The sequence below is a fragment of the Pezoporus occidentalis genome, unplaced genomic scaffold (genome assembly GCF_034315485.1).
Source record: "Pezoporus occidentalis ecotype Australia unplaced genomic scaffold, CSIRO_AGI_Poc_V1 ctg122, whole genome shotgun sequence".
Lineage (NCBI taxonomy): Eukaryota > Metazoa > Chordata > Aves > Psittaciformes > Psittacidae > Pezoporus > Pezoporus occidentalis.
In genome coordinates, this window is record NW_026913016.1 from 306,193 (window position 1) to 312,385 (window position 6,193).

Below are 6,193 nucleotides of genomic sequence, written 5' to 3' on the forward strand. Positions count from 1 at the left end.
GGACTAAGCAGAGAAAAGGATGAAAGCCATGGGGTGCCACGCTGAGGCACAGGGGTACCCACACCCCGCTGCTCCTCCCGGGATGCGTTTCTCGCCGTCTGAGAACAGGCTGCGGCCTGGGAAGGGCCGTACCAGGCCGATCCCCCCCGGCGACTGACAGGCCCCATGTACCGCAGTGCTGCGCCCACAGGGGCAGCCTCCCCCGGGGCTTTGCTGCGTGTTAGCACGGTGCCGACCAGCTGGCCGGGGAGGGTGAGGGGAGGAGGGCCGGCTCAGTGAACGCTAGGCTGAAGGGATGGACTCGGACGTTTATTTGGGCTTGGTGGGGCCTGCGTGGCCTGAGGTGTTGGGGAATGAGCTCAGCGGTGGTTACGGGGCGCGGCAGCTTGCTGTGCTCTCCCAGTGCCTCTGGATCTTCCCACAGCTAGTGTGGAGTCCGGACAGTCACTAGACTCTTGTGAGAAGTTGTCTTATTCAAAGAGTCAAGAGAGGGCTGGAGCACCTCTCCTATGAAGAAAGGCTGAGGGACTTTTTACAAGGGTATGTAGGGACAAGAATAGTGGCTTTAAATTGAAACTGAAAGAGGGTAGACCTAGATTAGATATTAGGAAGAAATTTTTCCTTGAGGGTGGTGAGGTTGCCCAGAGAAGCTGTGGCTGCCCCGTCCCTGGAAGTGTTCTAGACCACGTTGGACAGGGCTTTGAGCAACATGCTCTAGTGGAAGGAGTCCCTGCCTGTGGCAGGGGGGTTGGAACTACATGATGTTAAAGGTCGCTTCTAACCCTAGCCACTCCATGATAGCAGTCGTAGCAGCTACCTGAGCTCATTGTCACACAGGTGGGGAGCATGGGAGAATAAAGGCAAGTTACTGAAGGGTGTTTGGGTCTTTGATTCCAGTTAAGAATATTTAGAAGGTAAATCTGTTACATAACTTCACTGCTGGCCCACCTGTTTGCCTTTGCTGCTTGCAGCTGTACCCTCTGAAGTGCCAAATTATGAGTGCCTTTTTGACTCAAAATGTGAAAAGGTTTACATTACCCTTATTTTTTTGAGCACCATTGCTATACAAGTGTTTGCTCTGTGGCTGTATAAAGTCTATATTGTTTAGGGTGGCAAAAATTAACCAGGTTTTTCAAGGTGGTTTGTCATTGCTTTATGTCACTTCTTTACCACCAGTGCATGGTGTTATCCTGCAGCTCTGAGCAAGCTGCTGGAGCATATTCTACCTCCCACAGTGGGGTCTTGTCAGAGAACACGCACCACTATGCTCCATGGTGGTCATGGAGATACAGGCTCCAGAGAACAGAGCGTGGGAGTGCTGACTCTGTCCTTGGGAGGCCAGCTCAAGGAATCTGCTGAAACGAAATTTATGACTGATTGAAATCAGACCTTTTCATTCATGCATCTATAAATGTACTTTATGTCAGTGTGACTGGAAATACAGTTTATTTTAGCAAGTGAATGTAGAGGACATGTAGTGGAGAGGTTAACACTGGTGTAGTCTGTGTTATTCCCTGTAAAGTAGCACTCAGAAGCTTTTATAAGCAACTGGGAATGGTGGAAGAAGCTGGGAGCACATGACTACATGTCTCAGAAAAAAGAAAAATCAGTAATATATTTTGCTTGTTATTTGAAGCAAAAGAAATGGGAAATGAGTCTTAAAATTAAGGACTATGAGGAGACAGTTTTGAAGCATACCTGAGTTTCCTTGGTTTTGCATTCATCTACAACAGTGAAATAGGCTTTCTGCAACACAGCAGCAAATTCTGCCAGTGAGCTCAGTTCTTTCAGACTTGTTAGGTGGCAGAAGCTCACAAGTGATGTTGATCTGGTATTGCAGTAACCTGCCCACAGCATTCCTTCAGCAGTGGTTTGAACTTCCTGGGGCTCTGCAGTCTAGACCTGGAGTGACTAACTGCACCAAAGGTGCGGCCAGCCCATTCCACATGATTATGGGTTTGCTAGCACCTTCGTTAGGGTGACACTGAAAGGGCTGACTATCCTGTGAATGGTGCTCTTGATGGAGTTGCTGAATTATGCTTGTGTCTGGTTGTATTTAGAGACTTCAAGTGAACAACTTCATAGGTGGGCAGACCACAAATGGCTCCTTTGAGTGGGAGGAGATGAAGCTGGTCCAAAAGGAGCTGTCTTGTCCAGTTCTATTCTCCAGTGATATTTTTATCGTCTTGAATGTGGTGGGGATTTGGGTGTTTCTTCATATGGCCACATAGGCTTGGGTGAGGTGCAGAGACACCAGTTGCACTCCAGAAAACAGTAAAGCAGTCTAAACCGTAGACTTTGGAAAGCCAAGGGCATTCAGAAAATGTTTCATAATTCTCATTTGGCTTATTGTCCTTTTGTGATGAGATTTGCTCTTTGTTTTATTGTGTCTTCTTAAATCATTAAATCATCAGTTGAGTACTTCTCTGTCACAGCCTTCCTCTTACCCTTCTTGGTGAGTTAACTTGCTCCCTTATAGATTAAGCGCCCACACCTTATTCTTTCAAAATACAACTTTAACATAATACTCTCTTTTATGACATTGATTAGTTTAAATATGGTCTATATGTAGTCTCTTGTTTTCATGCATGTGATCAAAATGCATGAAAAGATAACAGGTCAGAGAAAAGGCAATTTTATACGCATCATACATCATTGCTTCTTTACAGATGTGTTCAGTGAGGTATCCTTTGGTTTATCTTAGACATGATGTAACACATTGTTATTTATGAAGTCAGATTAATATTCCCTATAGGTACCTTGCTTACTAATTGGACTTACCACAGACTATTTACACGCCCTCAGTATCTTTTGTTACTCTGTTCTGCGATTCTATTGCTATTGTAGATGTGGTAGGTTTCAATCAGGTTATTTGGATGTTAATTTTTCCCAGACATTAGATCAAAGAAAGGGAAGATTTAGGGTTTCCAAAAAGCCTGTAGAATGATTTTATTCTACCTGTGGTGTAAGCATGTTTGCATTCCTGGCAATTTAAAGTCAAACGTCAGTTTGAGAAGTTGAGCTTCTAAAATCATACTGTTATGGTCCTAAGGGAATCTTAAAACACAGGCAGAGACCAGCAATGAAAAGGAAAGGGAAAATTTGTGTCACTGTTTAAACAATAGACTTCTTTCATGTGGAGGACCTAGATGTCTGTTAATTACCAGCTGGCTTGAGGGTTTTGGACTCTGGCCTAATACGATGAAACTCGTAACCATCCACTAGCTGGCTTATCCTTCAAGGCCAGCATTTGGAAACTGGTAATGCAATGGATTTAATATTTATAGACTGTTATGTAGCAGAAACGTTTTAATTTTTAGCGACATTTCTGTCTTACTATCTCAGTATTCATTGCCAGCGTAAGTTTCAGGCAGTTGCGTGAACACATAAAGTAAGGACTGGTTTAAATGTTAGATAATGTCAGACCAAGCAGAGCAGCATGCATAGTCTTTGCTGTGCCACAGCCCCACCACAATACACTGGTCAGGACCTAAAACTGTGTCCTCTAATTTTGGGTAATTTGGATGAATTAACAAGATCTGAAAGCCTGTGATTACAGTTGCACTTGAAAGAGCCTGAGGTCTCTGGACACCAGGCAGTGGATGTATGTGATGAAAGGAACCCAAAATAAATGGATGCCTAAAAACCTTTTTATCTTTATTTTTCCATGTGAACATAACTATATATTTATCTGAAATAAATTTTCACTTAAGCTAGTGGTTGCAATGTATTCTGATCAATTTGATGGGCTCTGTGGGTTTGCATGCAGAATGAAGTATGTGCACAAAGTATTTTCATTAAATGAAGATGTAGCAGGCAGAATTTTCTAAGCAATATTCAAGATTTAGTGAATTTGCACTGTTAGCACTCTTAAGAGATGTTCCGTGGAGTGCTCCACAACTTTTTGATTTGCTTTTTGTTTAAATCAAAGCACGGCTGAAGCTGTCCTTGTGATGCCAGCTGGTGTAAGCTTGATGGCTTAGTGCTGCTCTTGGTAGCAGCTGTACAAAGGCAAGGGAGGCAGTGCCTGGCATAGAATTGGACCTGACCTAACAAAAGCTGTCAAAAGGAGGCCCATGACAAAAGCTTGAAGTCATTACTGTAGATGAAATAGCTGGTTTCAAATAAAACCAAAATCTCTAAGGTTTCAAATATACTGAAAAGAATTGACTACAACCATAGAAAACAGGATAAATACATGTCATGGTGTAGAGGGTCAACAATAGGGAACTGCTCAGGGAATAATGGGTTATTTGGCTCAGCTAATTTTAGCTGAATAACTTTCATAATCTAATTTGCTGTGCAGCCACTTGGTATTTCTGCTTCTCTCAGGGAACTGGGGTAGCCCAGGTGCAAAACGAGCATCTGGAGATAGATGGATTGCTTCCTTATTTTATTGTCAGTGCCATTTATCCCAGTTTAAAGTGTTTGTGCCACTGCTGCTTTAATACGAGCAAAGTGGTGGTATAGGCAGAAGAACATTTACTGTATCTAGGTTACTGTGTATGGTCATCACTGCATGGCAGGGAGCCGACCTTACAGCTGCACTGAATAAGCAAAATGGAACTGTGGGCCCAAACCTTTGCAGCCCTTTTTCATAAGAAATGTCACGTAAGTGACCCTAATGTATGAATTTGGCACTTCTTTCACAGCAGTGGATACATATGCTGTTTGTTACAAAGTAATACCAAACCAGTTTAGGTTGCATGCAGACTCACATTAAAAAAAAAAAAACAAACCAAAACCCAGCTTTAGTAAGCTTAACTGCTGCTAAACAAATCGATTTCATGTGTATCTGCCCACCTTCCCCCCAAGAAATGTCCACCAAATACTGCTGGTTAGCTTACTTTAGTGTGCAGATATGGTTTCTGCCAAAGTTTATGATGAGCCAGTTACGTGAGTTGTGGTTTGGTAGTATAAATTTTAAGTGAAGGATTGTTTTTATGATGAATTGATTTTGTTGATGAACTCATAGCAAGGTGCTATAACCTTTGCATTAGGATATCATAATGCATGATTGCAGGCAGGGTATAGGAATGAGGAAGAAGGGACAGGATATTTTTTGTTGTTTACTGGTTTTGCTACAATGTATTGTAGGAATACTTTAAAATTGCATTCCCTCCTCCTCCAAAACAGTGTTCATGGGTGATGGATTTTTTTCTTTTCCTTTGTTCTTTTAGTACTGTAGCCTGATTGTCCACTTTAGAAATGAATAATAAAGGTAGTTCCAGAAATTTCACACCAGTTATGTTTAGCAAGTCCCTCCACAGTTCCTCTTTCTTCTTCAAAAACTGCATTTTTATGGGAAATGAGAGATTTAGTTTTTTCCAGCTGTTAAATGTTCAGGGTGCCCAGCATGCTGATCTGTCCCCCTCTGCAGTCTTGCCATTCCTAGAACTGATGTAAGAGAGGTGATGGCATTAAGGGCTAGACTTCCCTTTTTGGCAGCAATGTACTCTTTGAGCAACTTAATTGTGAAAAAACATCTATAAATTATTTTGTAGCATGACTTTAAGAAAACCTGATATCTCAGTAATGTTTGTGTCTTGTGCTTCCTGTTGCAAGAGGTAATAATTAAGATGGAAGGAAGAACCATTGGGTAATTGGGTTTTGAAATGTGGGGACAGTTGAATGGTCTTTGTTAAAGACCCCATGTCAATCTAGCATAAAGGTACTTGAACAAATTCATATGTACAAATTTATTGCAGCAAAGAATATAGTTCACTTGTGCTTAAGTGTGGGAAGAAGGTTGTGTGGGGCTTTTTAAATAAGAGAACTGGAGATCATTGCATAGGGAGAGATTAAAATTATGTGGAGAGTTCACTTCCAGAAGCTGTAGTGTTTAGAGCAACGTGTAACCTTCAGATCTTCGTTACACCTTTTTTTCATGTGTCAGCAGGGAGGCATGGCGATATCAGCTTTACCTCCTCAAGTGTACCTTTTCATTGTGTACTCTCTGCAGTACATTGGCAGCGAGGCAGCTGTCATTCACTTCTGCAGATAAGCAAAGACCGATTTGTGATCATTCACTACCTGTTGCTTTTGGATGCATGAGAAGCTGTCTGCAGTGTATGATTTATTTGTTGTAAGAAAGAAGGCACGAAATTGAACTTTATATAGTGAAGGCAGATTGGAGGATGGTTGAAGTCTTTTGTTAAGGCAAATATTGGGTATATCACAATCTGTGGGAAAA